General features: G+C 40.2%; 1 protein-coding gene across 5 annotated transcripts in view; it reads right to left on the bottom strand.

The window, feature by feature from the left end:
* LOC149845274 (uncharacterized) overlaps nucleotides 1-20,374 on the bottom strand; it is a 168,023-nt gene that overhangs the window by 76,648 nt on the left and 71,001 nt on the right. The window lies entirely within an intron of this gene.

Genomic DNA, 20,374 nt, shown 5'->3' with positions numbered 1-20,374 from the left:
TGCTTATTGCAAAATATACGAACAAAACTACATTTTATAATTAAGCACAAATTTGACCTTGCAAAAAAAAAATAGCCAGATGTAGTAATGCAAAATTTTCATTCCCATTAGCATATTTATCAACACTAAAAAAAGGATAACATGTTGCCTCTTATACGAGTCTAGGTGCCACTCCAGCACACGTATTCATGTTCTCCCAATTCAAGGAGGGAGAGGGCCTCCAAATCGCTCTGGCTAGGGCCAGTTCCCAAACAAGGGACCAAGAAGAGAAAATTCTTATTAGATGGATGAGTGAATTACAAGACACTTGGCTTATATAGACTTACAAGGAAAGCTTGTCAATGGAACCAAGGTACTACTATTAATATCTCAATCCAATATGGACTCAAAGACACACTATGGACCTCTTTTATTTAAATATATGGGCCCCATTCATTCCCATGGCTTCATGCCAACCTCTCTCAAAGCCCGGCCCTAGGTGAGGTTTGTAACATACCTTAGATCTAGGGATGTCGATGAATCAGATTTTATCCGTTATCCGACCAGATTCGATTTTGTTTAGTTGCATTTGGTAAGTCAAAACCAGAGTTACCGGAAGCACCTAAGTAAAAGGCGAAGCGCGCTTCCCCGAAGCGCGCTCCGGAAGCGCGAAACGTCGCGCTTCCGAAGCGTGCGGGGAAGCGCCACTTTTAAATCAAGCTTCCCCCTCGCTTCCCCCATTTTTTCAATTTTTTTGTATTTTTTATTTTTTATTTTATTTTTTTCGCTACCCCCTCGCTTCCTAGGTCGCTTCCGGTTCGCATCCTAGGTCGCTTCCGAGACGATTTCCGAATCGCTCCTAAGTGATCCCACGCTTCTCGCTTCCTAAAATTTTGAAAGTGCCTCGCTTCCCGTATCGCTTCCCGCTCCCGCTTCCTCAATTGGCAACCATGGTCAAAATCATAAATGATTATAATCGGACGCTGATATGGTTTTGATTTTTTGCTACCGAATCCGACAAATATTCAAATTTGACGGATATTCAAATCTGGTATGAGCTTTTCACCATCCAAATCTGAATCAAGATTCAAAACCATTTAGCCAACATCCAATTAGTCTAATATATTGGTCACATCCGATCCGAATCTAAACCATTTACATCCCTACTCAGATTTGTGGTTCGCATTGTAATATCAGCAAATTTTCTAAGATTTTTAAATAAATGAAAAGTGAATTTCACGAATAATGTGGCAATTATTATATTATAATTAAATTAGCATTAAGTGTAGATTATATTTTTTATTTTCCATCTCTTGTTAATTATAGTTTATGAGCTAACAGGCATATAATTGCTAATTTTAATTAATTAATAATTATATTTAATTAGGCATTTAATTGTTCATTTGATATAATTGGCATTTAGTTATTAAGATAGTAATTTAAATATGGTTAGAAATTAATTAGCAATTTGTATAATTTAAATGTTTCCCAAATTGGAATTTGTTGGACCCATATGGGTTTGGATCCACTTGGGCGTAGTGTTAAAATAGAACATGTGTATGGGTCTGGATCCAGATCCATACGCACGACACTGTTAAAATGTTAACGTGCGTAGGGTTTTCATTAATGGCATTTATGTAATGTAGCCATTGTAATTTGTTTATATGTAATGTTTAGGGATCGGTGGTTGTGCGTTGAAAATATTCAAAGCAGCCCTAGCCTTTGCGCAACTCTCTCTCTGTAATGCCCCAAAATTTCGACTTGTGATTTCGAAAACCTTATCGAAAACCTTTCAAAGATTTAAAGTTTTAACTTTTAAAAAAAAACGACAGCGGAAGACATGTAGAAAGGAACACAAGTCAACAATCCCGGGTACGTTAGCTGGAAAACCATCATTCACATGTACACCAACTTAAAGGAATTTAAGTAATAAGGCAATAGATTAAAATCTGCAGTTTATTACAAAATGAGCATTTTATTCCAAAGTTCAATAAATCTAAGAAAAACTCCAAAAAGACCCAGAGCCCAAGCCATCAGCAGAAAGAAGATGAATCTTGATCCATGTTGCACCACGCCATCGGCCGCCAGTGAAGTCCTACTCCTCACCTGCCCATGAAATGGGTCAGTTTCATCACAAACCAGTAGGTGCACGAACAGATAAGTAGAATGAAAATAGAACAGGACATTCATGAGATAAGCAGTTATGATATTTAAGCAATCAAAGAAATTGTAGTCTATTCTAACAAATGTAATAAGTGCAAAGAGCTGTTAGTTGAAGCAGTGTAAGTCTCGGTCATCTACAACTATTCATGAATATATTCTTTAAGTTCTGATATTAACTGGCCTGTAGGTACGCACAGACGCGAAACGTAGAAACAGCCGAGACCGATCCGGGGGTTTATTATGTCAGGTGTTTTCATTAACCCGGATGGCAGACTGAGTCCGCTCCTAAGGGGACGGTCAGTGACCAAGAGAGTAAATCCCCAAAGGCATTCGTGGCCCATGGATGCATCCAACTTCTGCAGAAGTGCCTGAGAGTTACCACCTAGGATAATTTATGGTAATCCCAATTCCCCTAACTCCGATGATTGGGGAAACCGAGTTTTTTGCCCGTGGGGTGGTTGTTAACAACCTGTCCATCGGAGTCTTTGTACCATCCATCCTCTCCCTTGATGAACCGTGAAGATCGGATGGGTACGATGGGGGTTTCTTAACCGCCGCCCCATCCTACATGCTCTGGTCCCTTAGACCCACTCGAGCATCTTGCCTGTGAAGGCGAATGGTCACCATTTATGTGATCTCAGCATTGTGCTAATTGCACTCATCGAGGTTGCTACAACCTCATCATCCCACCATCGTAACCCACATGGGACGTACTTGTCCAAAAGTACGATTGTACCTTCCTAGAGGTACAACTACGATGAGAAGGCAACATAATGTTTTATGATTCTTTTGGTTCCTACATGACATGTTTTGCTTTTCTGAGCAATTGGCCTGTGGAGGCCGATATTACCACCTCAAAATCAGTGTAGATTTCACACTTCAATACACTCCATGGTCTTACATAAAATTCATACCGTACCTGCCTTATGGTTCGGTTACAATAGCAATTGCAGTGGTTTTGAGTCTATTCACAAAGTTTGTCTTAAGTATGCAGTTTCAAAGGAATAAGCATGCATAATAGACAATTATGAGTTAAGCAATCCTACACGTAAACAGGCATGCCAAGTAAACTACTTGATTCTTTCTAGAATGAGTCTACCCAAAGAATTTACATTATGCAATTTCAAAAGAATTACAAAGAGTAAAACTTTGACCAACCAATACTTCTTCAGATACGCAAAATAACTATTCTATCACAGAAGTCTTATTCTATTTTGTTCATACATACTATTCGTGCGACTTTCCCCTACCTCGGGATGTCGTGCAGCTGCGTGCGTCTACGCGTGTAGATGATACGAGGCTCGGGCCGCGGAGCCAGAGCGGGGGTCCGATGTGAGGTCTGCAACAGTGCTATGTTAATTATAATGCGGAGAAATAGAAAAACAAGCTTGCCTATAAGAAAAAGAGAGGCAGCAGGGGTGTGCCCCTGCGGGCCGAAATCAGAAGAACGTCAAGGACAAGCCTTTTGCCTGCAGACAGCAGCGGGGCAACAGGGGATGAGCCCCTGTCGAAAAAATACTGAGGCGGCAGGGGGTCAGCCCCTGCCAAACGCAAAGAAGCGGCAGGGGTTGAGCCCCTGCCGGCAAAATAAATGTGGCAAGGGCTGAGCCCCTGCCAGAAACAATCAAGTGGCAGGGGTTGAGCCCCTGCCAGCAACAGCTAAGTGGCAGGGGCTGAGCCCCTGCCTGCGAAAATGAAAGTGGCAGGGGCTGAGCCCCTGCCAGAACCGATTAGGTGGCAGGGGCTGGGCCCCTGCCTGCGAAAATGAAAGTGGGAGGGGCTGAGCCCCTGCCAGAACCGATTAGGTGGCAGGGGCTGGGCCCCTGCTTGCGAAAATGAAAGTGGCAGGGGCTGGGGCTGAGCCCCTGCCATAACCGATGAAGTGGCAAGGGCTGGGCCCCTACCTGCGAAAATGAAAGTGGCAGGGGCTCAGCCCCTGCCAGAACCGATGAAGTGGCAGGGGTTGAGCCCCTGCTGGCAAAAGAAGAGTGGCAGGGGCTACAATTATGTGGCAGGGGCTGAGCCCCTGCCGGAATCATCGAATCGGCAGGGGCCCAGTCCCTGCCGATGGCGGTGAGGTGGCAGGGCCTCGGCCCCTGCCCGGAAGAGTCAACGAATGGCAGGGGTCCCAGCCCCTGCCAGACCGAGTCATGGCGACCCAAAACAATGACGGCAAACAGGTGTCGCAGGGGTGACTGGACCCCTATCGGCCCTTCGATAGCCCCTGGTAGAAAGGGGGAAGAAAAAATGGCGTCAGGGTCTGAGGGCTCCCTGTCGACCCTCCGAAAGGCACAGGGGACGTAGGAGGGCGCGGCAGGGGCCGTGCGCCGCCTGTCGGCCTCCCGGCGAGGTGACAGAGAGGGGGGGTGAGGAAGAGAAGAGGGAGGAGAAGAGAAGAAAAAAAAGGGCGGCGTACCTGGGAGGGGTGGCCAGTGTCGACGGCGGGGCGCAGCGAGGGAGGAGACCGGCACGGAGGGGGGGCGAGGGCTGCGAGAGGGAGGCGTGACTCCCCTCGCCCTCCAACCCCTCTCTTAAAGGCGCAGGGGGGCAACCGAAAGGGGAAACCCCTGGTGGGTTTCCCTAATCTGCCCGCAAGCGAAGGGGAGAGAAGGGGGGGGTTGCGGCGCCCGAATGCTCGGGTTTTTTGAAAACCCTAAAATAAAAAAGGGGCCTGGGTCGGGTCCGGACCCGACCCGGCCCGGGTCCAAACAAATTTTTTTTTTAAATGGGGTTTTACTCTCTCTCTCTCTCTCTCTCTCTCTCTCTATCCCTTCTCGTCTCCCTCTCCCTTTTTCTATTTTTCATGCAGGATATCAACTACGGCAGCAGCCTCTCAGCCCATTTAACATGGTATCAGAGCAGATTCGTGACTGGGCGTGATCAGACGTGCATCTACAGTCTGGTTCCTGTGTCGTTCTTTCTTATATTGGGTCGTCTTTTCCTGCATCTAAAATCTTTTATCTGTGTCGTTCTTTCTTGCATCTAAAATTTGTTGTGTCGTTCTTTCTTGTATTGGGTCATGTTTTTTTCCTCTTGCATCTAAAATCTTTTATCTGTGTCGTTCTTTCTTGCATCTAAAATCTGATTTTGCGAATCTAGACAGCAAGTTCGTGTCCCTATCCACCGTGTGGTATCACGACCCTGAACAGGTAGTTCTCGCTTTTGTCTGCCTTAATCCTTCTTACTATTCTTCTTCTTCATTTATTATTGCTTTCTTTTTTTTTCTGTCGTGAATCTGTCTTCATCTTTCTTTATTTCCTGTGATGAAAATTTGGTTTCTTCCTTACAATCTTGAATATCTTGAGTATGTTATTCTCTGTGTCACAGATTTTATTTTGATTTCTGTAGTGAATAAGGTCGTGAATCTATCTTCATAATTTGGTTTCTTTCTTAAACTTCTTAAATCTGTTTACTCCTTGTTTTCTCCTTGCTCCATTGATATGGATTCTTACTCTACTTTTTCTAGCCCTTCTGCCAACTTTTTAAATCAGCTTGTTACAAAAAAACTTACACATAATAATTTTTTGACATGGAAGAGACAGATACTTCAGTTCATACGGAGTCAGGATCTTGATGAACATTTGGATAGTTCGATTCTTATGCCACCACAACTTATTTTGCAGGAAACCAAGGATGAGCAGGGTGCCACAATTATTAAGTCTGTTAAAAATTCAGATTATACAACCTAGAGAAAGAGGGATCAGTCTTTGGTTGCTTATATCACGTCAACACTCTCTCAAGAAGTGTTGGCTACTCTTTCAAATGATTGCATTGCGGCAGATCTATGGAGTAAGTTGTCTTAGACATACTCTCAGATATCATAAGCTCGAGTTATGTATTTAAAAAATGAGTTTCAAAATTTGAGAAAAGGCTCAATGATAGTTATGGAATACATAGGCCGCATGAAGAGTATTACTGACCAATTGGCCATTATTGAAAGTGTTATTTCAGAAAAAGATAAAGTACACCAACTTCTTAATGGATTGGGCCCTGATTTTGACATGTTTACTACAACATTGTCCTGTCTTCCCTGCTTGCCCAACTTTGATGACCTTCAGGCGAAGCTTCTTCATCATGAGATGAGTATGAGACAACGGGCGGAAGGAAATGAATAAGCTCGTTCTCACTCAGTTTTGGCTATGGACACTTCTGTAGGTCTTGGACGAGGAAATGGAGGACATCAAGAAGGCCGAGGCCGAGGACGTTTTGGGCAAGGAGGTCATTGTATCTTGCCTACACTTAATATTTCAGTTGTTTTTAATGCAGGGAATCAGAGGAGAGTACCCACTTGCTTCCTATGTAACAAAAAAGGACATGTGAAAGCTGATTGTTGGTTTAATCTATAGAACAAAGGAAAGACAAATAAAATTGAGAATAAGTCAGGCACCGTTGTGGACACGAAAGCACCATCTGCAGATGTGCAACAACTTTTACTATCAACATTGTCACAGATGACGATCAAGCAAAATGAACAAGGAGAATGGTATGTTGACTCTGGTGCTGCCACTCATGTCACGGGTAATGCGGGTAAGTTATCTCACTTATTGCCTTATCTTGAAAGAGGTAGTATAGTTACGGGAGATGAAACTTCTCACTCCATTAGTCATATTGGCAGTGCACATATTCCTATGTCGAAATCCTCACTTCACTTCTCTAATGTCCTTCTTGCTCCTAATATTAAATAGAACATTGTCTCTGTGACTAAACTTGTTGACGATTTGAATTCTTCAGTCGAATTTACTCCCTCATCTGTTTATGTTAAGGATCTACAAACAAAAGAGATGTTCACTAAGGGAGAGCGACAAGGAAACATGTACGTCTTCAAGGAGATTCCCTCAGTCTCAGTTCTCCAGTTGGAGCCGTCTCAGCATTCTTCAGTCTCTTCGTCTTTAGAGTCTTTGTCCTTCAGTCCATTGGATTTTTTTTATTCATCTTATTGTAATAAGCCAGATATCTGGAACAATCACTTGGGACATTGTAGTCGAGGTTTCATTGAAAATCTCGCATCTAATGGTCTTCTTCCAAAGTCTAGTTTATGTTCCCCTTCAGAGAATAAAAAATGTTCATCTTGTGAACTCTGCAAAAGTTATGTTTTTCCATTTCACAATATTAATAAAAGAGCTTCAAAGCCATTTGTGTAACGCGCAAAATTTCAACTTGCGAACCTTAGCAGAAAAACAGGCAAGAGACTAGAAATATCTCTTTCCTTCGGAGTTTGTTTATGAAATCAACGGAAGACTATTCTTTTGATAAATTCAGAAAGGCAAACTGACAACTTTAGGCGCGTTAGCTAAAGAACCAAAATGCACAAACCATGCTACTTGCAAAACACTTGGAAAAGCCACTTCCATTAAAAGAAGTTTCCAAATGGTACAAAATTCAGATATCCCCAGGAAAATCCGTTAGAAAACCCCAAACGTCCAGAACGCGAGCTAAGAACAGGAAGAAAAAAGTCTTAAGTCTTGGAGTCATCGCCCGTGGTGTACCTAATCATCACCTGTACCCATAGAATGGGTTAGTTTCCCAAAAAACTAGTAGCTGTACAAGAGAGACTACAGGAAACTGAATTATGTACATTTAATTCAGCAGGTTATGCAGTTTAAAGCACATATACAGTTAAACAGGTAAGCAGTGCAAGCAGGTAAATAGTGCAAACGCGTAAGTAGTACAAGCGAGTAGGTAGTGCAAGTGAATAAGTAGTGCAAGCGAATAAGTAGTGAAAACAAAAAAGTAGTGCAAGCGGGTAAGTAGAGCAAGCGCGTAAGTAGTGCAAGCGAGTAAATAGTGCAAGCACGTAAGTAGTGCAAGCGAGTAAGTAATGCAAACAAATAAGTAGTGCAAGCGGGTAAGTAGAGCAAGCGAGTCTCACGACCCAACAACCAGTGTGAACAGACTTTATGTTTCGATATTACTAGCCTGCGGGTACGCGCAGGCAAAACGTAGATACAACTGAGACTAGTTCGGGCGTCTGTTATTCTATGTATTTTCAATAACCCGAATAGCTAGTTGAGTCCGCTTCTAAAGAAACGACTTTAGCCGAGAGAGGATTCCCCAAAGGCTGATAAGCAGTGCCACGGATGCATCCAACTTCTGCAGAAGTGTTGAGCTAACTAATGTAGCCTCTTTGCCCAAACTCCAATGACTGGGGAGGTCGGATCATTGCCCGTGAGGTGGTTGTTAACAACTTGTCCATTGGAGTTTTGTACCGCTCTGTCCTCTCCCTTGAGAGACAACAAGAAGCGAATGAGTGCGTTAGGGGTTGTTTAACTAACGACCCATTCTATGATGTGGTCTTTAAACCACTCGAGCATCTTGCATGTGAAGGTGAATCAGTCACTATTTAAGTGATTACAGCATTGTGCATTTAGCACTATTCAAGGTCGCACGACCATCTCATCCGATCATCGCAGTACTAGCGTGTAGTACACGACTACAAGTACTCTAGGATGAAGGGGGTATAGCTCCTCAATAGAAGCCTCAACAAGAGTGTTTCACAAAGATATAAAATTTATCAACTTTACTTTTGACATTCTTTATCTTGTGAAACAGTCAGTAGCTTTTGCCAACATTATGCATGCGATTTTCTAGAATCTCATCCGCTATCGGGGTATCTACATGCCTCGATACTGGACTCGATAGACGGGATACAAGTTTCTCAACAGAACCCCTGCTAGGAAGTTCGCTCGAACCCCAACTCGTCTACAGGACTGCGTACTCAAAGAGTCGGGATCCTTGTGAGGTATCCATCTCCTTAGACGAAGATATAACGCTAGCTCACAACTCAACTCTCGTTGCAAGAGAGAGAGTGGTGAATGCCCCTTGCAACCTCCACGAGGATGCCTTTAAGGCATGCTCAAAGAGCGAAAACCTACACGTGATCTGCAATAGCAAGGCAATAACAATACATATGCAAAAGCAAGAGCCTAGGCGCAAAGCGCGACGTAAGGTAAAGACGGTAAGCAGAAGTGCAACGCAAAACCTCCGCACAACGCGCAATAGCAAGTAAAAATTGTAAGCAGGAGTGTAACGCAAAACCTCGGCACAACGTGCAACAACAAGTAAAAACTGTAAGCAGGAGTGCAATGCAAAACCTCGGCACAACGCGCATCAGCAAGTAAAAACTGTAAGCAGGACTGCAACGCAAAACCTCGACGCGATACGCGACGGCAAGTAAAGACTGAAAGAAAGTAAAAGACACGACAAAAAGTAAAGGGCAAGGATCGTGAAACCGCGTCCTTGAGTTAAGTGTATACTCATATAAATATATATATTTGTATATATATATTTGTATATATAATATATTTATTTATTTATTTAATGATCGTTTTTAGTTTAATTGAAATTAATTCAATTATTCATGTCCTCCGTGCAATATTCCCCTACCTTGGAGAGTTACGAGCTTGATGGCGTCTGCGGGTGCACGCGATGGATGGCTCGGGTCGCGGAGCGCGAGCGGGATCCGTCGTATGAGCTGCAAAAGCGACAATCTTAGCACACTAACACCAAAACAGAAGGACGAAGTCATTGCCACTGACCTAACGCGAAGGAAGCTGAAGCAGGGGCATCGTGCCCTTGCATACCTGACGAAGTAAAAGAGAGGCAGGGGCTCGGCCCTACCTAATCAAATGCGAACAGGCCGGGGGCGAAGCCCCTGCCTGATGCCAGGGAAGAACGAGGCGAGGGGGCTTGCCCCTGCCTGTCGAAAAACAACGGAGGCAGGGGCGATGCCCCCGCCTAAAGAGCGAAGAGGCACAGGGAGGGGGCTCGGCCCCTCCCCTGCCGAAACAAAGTGCAGGGAGGGGCTTGACCCCCTCCCCTGCCACAACAAGAAACAGGGAGGGGGCCGATCCCCTCCCCTGCCGTAACAAGAAGCAGGGAGGGGGCCGACCCCTCCCCTACCGTAATAAGAAGCAGGGAGGGGACTCAGCCCCTCCCCTACTTACAAGGGTGTAGGGAGGAGCTGAGCCCCTCACCTGCAACAAGAGGGTATCGGGAGGGGTTCGGTCCCTCCCTTACCAACCACGGCACAGGGAGGGGCTCCGCCCCTCCCTCGCTAAAAAGAGTCGCAGGGAGGGGGCTTTGCCCCTCCCCAGTGATTTAGGCCAGCAGGGAGGCAGCTTGGCCATCCTCCTTGCGCAACGGAGAAACGAGGGGGAAAGAGAGAGAGAAAGATGAACGAAAGAGGAGAAGAAGGGGAGGAGGAGGAGCGTACCTAGGGAGGTTGCCGGAGAGAAGCTCGCCGGAGACGGGAGGTCGCCGACGTCGGTGGCGGCAGGTTGTCGGGGGTCGCCGACTTCGGTCACAGTGGACGAGCGAGAGGGTAAGGGAGAGAGACGAGAGAGCAGAGGGGAAAGGCGGTGAGGGGAGTTTCGTAACCCTCCTCCCGCCTGTCTCGTTGTCTTTAATGACAACGAGAGGCGGTGGTCTGGGTCGGGTCCGGATCTGGCCCGAATCAATACAATTTTTTTTTGAGTTGTGTGAACACTCCAAATTTTTTAAAATATTGTAAATATTCCCTTTTTGCCCCTGACCCCATTTTCTGAGTAATTGAGTCAGTTTTAAACCTAAATTTCAGTTTATTTCTCAAATTTTACTGAAATTAAATTCATTTTATATATCTGACTCGATTTTGGATCCGAATCCAATATCAGAATCCAAATCTGAGTTTTGTCATCTAATTTTTAAACCAAATTCTCAAAAATACCAAAAATAATTGCTGAAAGACTCAGACAGTCGATCCAGTGTCCATTTGGATTCGATGATCTGTATTTCTCGATTCGAGATCCAAAATTCAAATACTTTCTCAAAACCTCGGATCTAAACCCGTTTTCTGAAAAAATTGCCAGAGACCAAATCTGAATTCTCAGAAAACTCTTTTGTAAATATTTCTCAAAAATCAAAAAAATAGTTTTGTCCCTCATATTGCTTAGGTTTTAGAGTTTTGTTTCCAAAATAACAAAAAAACCAGAAAATACCGAAAAGAACAAAAAAAAGAAAAAAAATCAAAATAGTAAAGAAAATTACACAAAAAAATGGTTTTAAAAACCTGTTTTGAGAAAAACTTTCTAAAAGGTCCCTTTTTAGAAAATTTTGGAAAAAAAACCCCTTTCAACCCTCGGTTTCAGAAGGTCGAGTTAGGGTTTTCTTCTGACCCTCTCTCTCTCTTCTCTCTCTGTCGCACTCTCTCCTTCATCCCTCCTTCACCGAACCCCCCATGGCCATCCTCCAAACCGTCGATCGCCAACCACCCATTCGATTCTCCTCCATTCATCTGCAACGGAAGCCCCTTCTGGAGGTTTCTTCTTCTTCTTTAAAAGAGGCACACAGCGGAAGAGGTAGGACACCCGTCTTCACCCCACCATTGCCCTTTTCTACACATATCTTCTTTCTTCTTTTTCTCTAATCCCCCCTCTTCCTTTTCTGTCGGCTGAAGCAAAGGGCTGCCTACAACTTCAGGATCTCAGCGGAAGCACACCAACATCGACCGCCTTATCCTTCCTGGTTCACGCGCCTCCTCTTTGACTCTTCTTCCTCTCCTTCTTATTCCACTGATTTTCCCCTAAATAACTGAAGGAAGCCGATGAATCCCACAGCGAGGTCACGCGTGGTCAAGTATCAATGTTTCTGTGGCGCATGTAATCTTCACCAGTTGCATCCGATCTGAATCGACATTAATACTCAGGCATCTCATTAAATCTTCGACGATGTCATGATTTCAGTATCTGCGTAGGTCTGATCCACTGCAGTGCACCCAACACGGCAGAAAATTCAATCCGGCATCCTTACCTCATCTAGCATTCTGTATTTTCCTGGGCATACGCTTCATTTTGAGCATCACATTTGATTTCTACATGGTTCCTGTAACACATTTAACCATTGTGCACCAGAGGGATGGAGGGTGGCCATGATGTTGCAGGCTGACCATGATGAGTTGTTTTGGACTTGGAATAACCCTGTGATTTGGTATTCATAGGGCGGAACTGGCACTAGTAGGTATGCCAGTAAAACTCAAATTGCTTTTCCTTCTTGAATCAGAATTTTCTAGGTTCTGCAGAATTGCTTATTCACGGGCATGCTATTGGAAACAATTTATTCTATCTATGTTTATCATGATTTATTGGGAAACAATTTATTCTATATATGTTTATCATGATTTATTGGGAAACAATTTATTCTATATATGTTTATCATGATTTATTGGGTTGCTTATAGCTTACCCTTGCCTTGTAATCGTAACCTTGATGTTCTTGAAACGGAAAGCTTATCAGTTTCATTTTCTGCAAAATTTTGGTCATTGGAGATCAGATTCGCTACCTAAGGTTTGGGGCATCTTTGTCTAACTTCATTTTATTTTGGTGCATTTTCTGGAAATCTGAGATTTGTGTGGCTAGTCAGAGGGTGTTAAGGTTGAGAAATATGGCTAGTTAATGGGTTTAGACCTGTTTAACCCATCCAAATTGTTTCCCCCAAATGGTGGGCCCGTATTTGGCGTTGATGAGGAGTTTTCAAGTGATATAGGGCTGGTGGCGGACCTGTGTGAGGTTCAGCTCGTGAGTAGAGGTTTGTGTTGCTGGCTTGATCCTTTCACTGTGAGTTTTCAAGTGATATAGGGCTGGTGGCAGACCTTTGCGAGGTTTAACTTGCGAGTAGAAGATTGTGTCGTTGGGTTTAATCCTTTCACTGTGAGTTTTTTTTTTGGGTCAGTTGTGGATGTGTTTGGTGTGTACTGGAAGGTAATATGAGTGATTTAAGTGGTACGTCAAAAGAAAATGAAGGAAAAGATGAGTCGGCCATAAAAAAAAATTATGACGAGTTGAATATCAAGCATTGGAGGGAGCACATGTACAGGTTGTTTGCTGTCAGCAATCTTGGGGTCTTGTGGTGGATGCTATTGGGGTTGTAGGGGTGAAAGACTGAACTAGCTCAAATATGGCAGCAATTCAGTTTTACTATTTGTATAACGAATTCAGATTTGAGTATGTCATGGTCCTATATGTACTGATCTCTTTGCACCCTAAGAAAGCATTTACTGAAAATTGGATGGTAAAATTTATCTGGTCTGATTTTAATTTCATTAATTCATGTAATCTAAAGTTGGTCAATTCAATGTCTGTCTTACTTAGATGGTCATGAAAATTTGTTCTATGCGTAGTGAGAAATGATCCTGTCTCAACTTGCCCAGCTGAGAAAATTGCAAATGGTATCTCCATTCAATCTGTTTGCATGGACAAAGCATGTAAAAATCTTCAACTCTATGATATTTGAACCTTTCTTTGATTTCTGTTTCAACATTCATGTCATAAAATGAGTTATTCATTTTCTCGTTCTTGTCCTGGGTTACATCAAACCACAGATATTGCATTGCTTGTGATAGTTGGGATTTGAAACAGGTAGCCCATCAAATTGTGAAGTTGAACCCAATATCATGTCTCTAGGGGAGAGGTGAATAATTAACCCAACTGAATGATTTCATCCTACATGCCTGAAGCCAAGTTTTTCTTTCTTTCTTTAACAGGGATTCTTTGGAGAATAACTCTAATAAGCACCTACCATTTACTAAACACCTTTCCTCCAAGATTGGTGATCAAGTGAATGAAGCGAGAAGAGTTGAAAATGATTTGTCGGTCATTGATCTGGCTAGTGATGGTGAAAGTTTCACAGAAATTCAGCCACCAGATGAAGCTCATGTTGCATTTCCTCTAGAAGGCCTTGGTAAATTGGATATGCGAACACTAATTCAAACACCAGAACCACCAAAAAGTGACTATTGGAATATATCAAAAGGCGTAGCATTTCTGCATCAAGAGGGTGTGAGGAACTACAGCAAAAGGTGCATCACCTCTGCATCCAGAGGGTGTAAGGTCCACCGTAACTTCCTCATTGGCACGTGCCCAAGTACCTGTATCAGCCACAACAACTGCTGCCAAAGCTGCTCCAGCAGCTATATCAACAGGATATAAGGTACAAATTTCCTGCTTACCTTTTGGATTGTGTGGACTCAAGCAACTGAAAATCATAAAGAATCACAGTAGATCAAAACCCTGCTGCTATGCAATTAGCAGAATTCGGATGTTACCATCAATCAAGGCATGGGCACTGGTGGTTTATCACAACATGAGACAAAACATTCAGTTAATCTGAATCTTCAGCAAAAGAGATGGGTTTATCCCATCTGAGAGCAGGTTAACCGAGAATGGGCACTTCTACATGATACTGGAGGTTTAATTTTTCAAGAGCAGATGCGAAGCCTGGAGCTTGACTTCGACCTCCCTCTTTCTCTTAATGCATCCTGTAACGACCCCAATCCATACCCTTTGAAAATGCGAAATCTTTTTTTTTTCAATGTAGAAACCTTCCTAGAGATCTGGGGTCCTCACAGTTTCAATTTTCATTGGATAGCCCAACCACCACAAACGAAGTTGCAACCGTCATCCATAAGAACCAACTAAAACTCTTTTATTAATGAACCAATAAGAGTCTCATACACAACTCAAAAGTGAAGTAACAACTGCAGAAAGTAAAAAGAACTAAAAGAAGCAAAAATAGAGCCACTATGTTCCCTGCTGAAGCTGATAAGCTCAAGTATGACTCTCATTCATCCCCAGTGGCCAGTCCAACCTCACTGTTCACCATGTCCTTTGAAAAACCAACAAAGTAGGGTGTCAGAACCGAAATTCTGAGTACAGTTACTTCTAAAGAAACCAGGTGAGACAAAGAACATGGATAAGACTTCATGCAATGAATTGAGTGAGTGCAGATATAAAATTTGCAGCATTCAAATATTCATACCTACCAATATTTACATATGATCACCAATCAAGAATAGTAAAGCAATACCATATATCAAGAACTAAATAACCAAACCTTGCAGCATGATTTCAATAAGTAAATCCTATGCTACCACCAAATTATGTCATGATATAGAGAATGATTCAAACCTGCATGATCTAATGCATAACATGAAGAAGGCATGATTTGTTAGAAAGTGACTTGGAATACATTGGGTTCAATAATGAACCCATACTTATGCACGTGAAGTGCAAATATACCCATTAAAGGGAAACAACATAAGCACATAATGTGCTAACACATAAAACCCATAAAAAGGGAAAAATATGACATAAAGTCATAAGTTGCATATCATTGAAGAATAATGGAGAAGGGGTAAAAACCCCATTACAATGGAGCATAAGCTCCCTCTAGGATACCAAAATACAAAGGGGAGAGGCCCTATTTATAAGCATAAGAAGGAGCCACAAAGGGGGCTCCCAAGAGAGTCGTTGGGAGCCCCCAACGGTCACATATGTGACCGTTGGAGGCTCCCCAACGACTCTTTGGGGAGCCTCCCTATGTGGCGCAAAAGCCAAAAAATAAAAAGGGAAAAAGAAGAAAAATAAAGAAGAAAAATAAAGAAGAAAAATAAAAATAAAAATTACAAGCATTATTCCAAAATGGAATATGCGTAAAACAGGAATTTACAGAAATACCCTTTTGGGTGAAATAAAGTATATATATTTATATTCATATATATATATATAGATATATATATACATACATATATATATATATATAGATATATATGTATATATATCTATATATATATGAATATAAATATATACGAGATTACAAATGTCGATAATACACATATTTTAACATCCCCCCTCAAACTTTGCGGGGAAAAACCCGAAAGTTTGGAAAAACATTTCTTCAAAACAGAGGGAAGTCTTGAAACAAAGTCCAATTCTTCAAAAAATCTTTAAGGAAAAAGCTCCATCTTCATGACAGTTGAGCTAGGTCTTCAAATCCAATTCACCATCGATCGAATCCATGATGTACCTAACGTTCCACATCTTAGCGATCCTGTAGAAAAACAACAAAGAAACAAGTAAAACATATCTTTGCACTTTTACTCAAATGGAACATTTCTAACTAGCATAATTATGGATGACACATGTTAGAAGTTATGCAAATTATGCAGAAATAACACCAAGGATTCAAAATCATACATCATGTTAAAACAAAATGAGCGGAAGCAAATTATGCAGAAATAAATTGCAAGAATGCATAATGCATTCATAAGGTCCAATATTGGATAAATATAACCCCATAATGGGGAATAACAAAATGGGCCACTAAGGGACACCACAATAAGCCTACGAAGAGGCATGATATACATAAACATTATTGAATGAGGGCCCAAAAAGGCCATAAAGAGCATATGCATATACTTATCATGAAATGAATTAATACTCAAAGAACTCATTAATGAACATGCTTCAAACATTTAATGAAGTGCCAAACAAGAGAAACAAAGTCTCCAAGCATACTTTAGGCAAAATAAACCCAAGAGTTCACAAGGTTTTAAAATCACTTATGAAAGACATACTTAATACACATTTTGCATATAAGGGTGGCAAAAACCATAAGCACTTAATATATAGATTAAATGCTAAGAAATCAACTTGATATGCTTATCAAAAATATGATTTGCTTGAAAAACACAAGTCATGAATGAAATTTTGCAAATTTCAACAATAGTTTATCCATTACAAACATCTTCCTCATTAGTCCTCCAAAACCCATAAATCAAGTGTATAAGCTACTAGATCAAGAATATAAAGCCATTAAAGGCCAAAGACACACACAAAGGTGTGTAAAAGAACCTCTTGTCTACATATAATAATACTTGAAATAAGTGCATCTACGACAAGAACAAGAGAATACATGTCAACATGGACTAAAAAGTATCTCTTGTCTACGTAAAAAATACACTTAAAACCAAGTATGTTCAGCTACTAGAACAAGAGTAATAAGCCAACCATGGGCTAAAACATAATACATCTCTTGTCTACATATGATAGCACTTGAAATGAGTGAAATAAGCCAACCATGGGCATACATCTAAAGCGACTAGAACAAGGACACAAATGCCGACATAGGCTAAAAATCACACACCATGGTGTGAATTAACGTGCCTTGTCTACATATAAAAACACTCAAGACAAGTGTGTTCAGCTACTAAACCAAGAGAGCAAAAGCCAACAAAGGGCTAAAAACACACGAAGGTGTAATAAAATTCTTGTCTACATATGATGACACTTAGATAATGGGCATAAAAGGAAAAGACTTTTGAGGCAATAAACTTGTAATGAAAATAAACCTCGAATAAAACAATACTCCTTTTAAAATGAATTCTTATAACAATAACATGCATGTAAAAAATATCTTCAACAAGATACTATAATCGATAAAATAAAATTCTTGAGAGCAAATGTGTGAACATACACACACCAAGAACACTTAGAATACTGTGCAAAAACACAAGAACACAAAATCATAAATGTGCAAATGCACTCATAAGATTCATAAACAAGAAAAGGTTGGGCAATAATCCCAAAACCTTTGATTTAATATACCTTAAAACTTTTAAGGTTTTAAAACATCATATGTCCATCATATTTACATAGAAGCATCCATAATATCAATGTCCACAAGAGAAAAAATGAGTGACACACTCATAATTAGAGATCATACAACAAATCATTTTAGAGTCCCAAGGTGCCCATAACTCACCTCAACAACCATCTATAATATGGAAGGTGGACAAACAAAAAAGATATAACACGAGGTGCCCATAACTCACCTCAACAAACATCTCTAATATAATAATAAGGCCAAATAGAAGATGCATTAAATAACATGTGATGGACAAATAAAAATGCCACAAAAAGGCAATAAACACTTAAGGAATAAAGAAAAGAGGACCGATTAAAAAATTGAATCAAAAAGGTCCAATAATCAATAATGTGCTTTATAACAACAATTTTGCATAAACACAAATTATGCTTAATCTTCAAACAAGTCATTTATACCAAAAAGGACTTATTAAGCAATAAACACAACATAAAGAATTCATCAAGACAATCAAGCTTTTAATCAAAGAAATCATAAGAACCGTAATGGTTCACAAAGAAGGTTTTAACACAATACTCAAGGAATGAATATTTCAAGCACTTGAAAATTTATAAATTTGGGATTAAATCCCATACAACAATTTTAAAAAACCTTTGATTGTGATGAGATATGCAGAAACATTCAAAGTGCTAAAAGCACTTACAATGATTTAAAAAAGACTCAATATCTAAATTCATTATATTTTTCACAAAAATAAATGTGCATAAAGGCTCTATAATGTAAAAATGTCTACGAAGAGACAATACACATGTGAGCACAAAAGGCTTTATGAAAGATGTGCACGAAGGCACTCATACAATACTTGAACAAATACACACCAAGGTGTAAACAAACATGCACTAAGGCATGTATTTCATAAAAAAGAGGGAATGCATACAAGCGCAAATATTTGAGAAACAAATGTGCACAAAACACAAAAATACACAAAAGTGAGCAAGTATGCACTTTATAAAAAGAGCAATGCTTGAAATTCTCAAAATTTAACAATTGCAATTGAGGACAAAGAAAAACCATATTATGGTCAATGTAGGCATTTTTAAAAGATATTATTAAGAGGTTTCGAAACCTTATGAAAAATACAAACCAACAAGTTTATAAAGATGAAAAATGAAATCATTTATACCAAAAGGATGCAAAAGATGAACTATGCACTCTATGTAGTGTGAGAAATTCCTTTTTAAAAAATCTTTCCTAATGGTTTATCATAAACAATTTTTCAAAAAAAAAGAAACATTGAAAAACTTTTAGGAGTTCTTATAAGTTATCATTAACAAGAACTACTTTTAGGATTCAACAAAGATTTTTAGATGTGAGAGATTTTCATATAAGGATTATATCAAATTTTTCAAAAAATGCACTAAAATTTATAATCAAAAGAGGAACTCAAATCAAATATGGGTTCATATGAGAGTTAAGAAATTTTAAGCAAAGATCATTACTTTAGCAAGAAATCATATATATAATTTTAAAAATTAACTTATAGGTCAATCATGAGATAGTTATGTAGGAATTATAAATCTCACATAATTGAAGGTAATTTTAAAAAAAAACATAAATTGTTATTATATGCGATGAGTAGTTCGATAAACACAAATTATATATTTGAACAACAAACGAGTTCACCAAATTAGAGGGAGATAATTTTAAAATATACGAGCACACGAAATGTGAAAAGACATAATTCAACTATCATAACCATTAAACGAACAAACTATATGAAAGAAACATATTTTCAAATGCATAATATTTTAAGAAAAGGGATACATACCGAATAACTTCAAAGCAAAAAGGAAGAGCAATGAATACTTCACCATTTCTTGAGCGACACGCTTTCCGTTGCACCAAAGGACAACCCCATCGTGACCTCGCTCTGATACCATGTTAGAAAGTGACTTGGAATACATTGGGTTCAATAATGAACCCATACTTATGCACGTGAAGTGCAAATATACCCATTAAAGGGAAACAACATAAGCACATAATGTGCTAACACATAAAACCCATAAAAAGGGAAAAATATGACATAAAGTCATAAGTTGCATATCATTGAAGAATAATGGAGAAGGGGTAAAAACCCCATTACAATGGAGCATAAGCTCCCTCTAGGATACCAAAATACAAAGGGGAGAGGCCCTATTTATAAGCATAAGAAGGAGCCACAAAGGGGGCTCCCAAGAGAGTCGTTGGGAGCCCCCAACGGTCACATATGTGACCGTTGGAGGCTCCCCAACGACTCTTTGGGGAGCCTCCCTATGTGGCGCAAAAGCCAAAAAATAAAAAGGGAAAAAGAAGAAAAATAAAGAAGAAAAATAAAGAAGAAAAATAAAAATAAAAATTACAAGCATTATTCCAAAATGGAATATGCGTAAAACAGGAATTTACAGAAATACCCTTTTGGGTGAAATAAAGTATATATATTTATATTCATATATATATACATACATATATATAGATAGATATATATGTATATATATCTATATATATATGAATATAAATATATACGAGATTACAAATGTCGATAATACACATATTTTAACATGATTATGTGCAATGCATGATTCCTTTTTATTATCTTTCATTTAAGTTTCATCTTTCCATATGCATGCCCTATTAAATGCACGCAACCTTAAGTTCCTCTATTTAATTATCGTGGCCCGCGGATACACCAAACGGGTATAATCCCCGAGGTCAAGTAGGCTCGTAGGGTAGCTTAACACACAATTTGTATTTTATTACTAGGTTCCAACTTAGCCCTCGA

This window comes from Nuphar pumila, chromosome 2 (genome assembly GCF_984573655.1).
Source record: "Nuphar pumila chromosome 2, dmNupPumi1.hap1.1, whole genome shotgun sequence".
NCBI lineage: Eukaryota > Viridiplantae > Streptophyta > Magnoliopsida > Nymphaeales > Nymphaeaceae > Nuphar > Nuphar pumila.
This window is presented reverse-complemented; position numbering and strand designations above follow the sequence as displayed.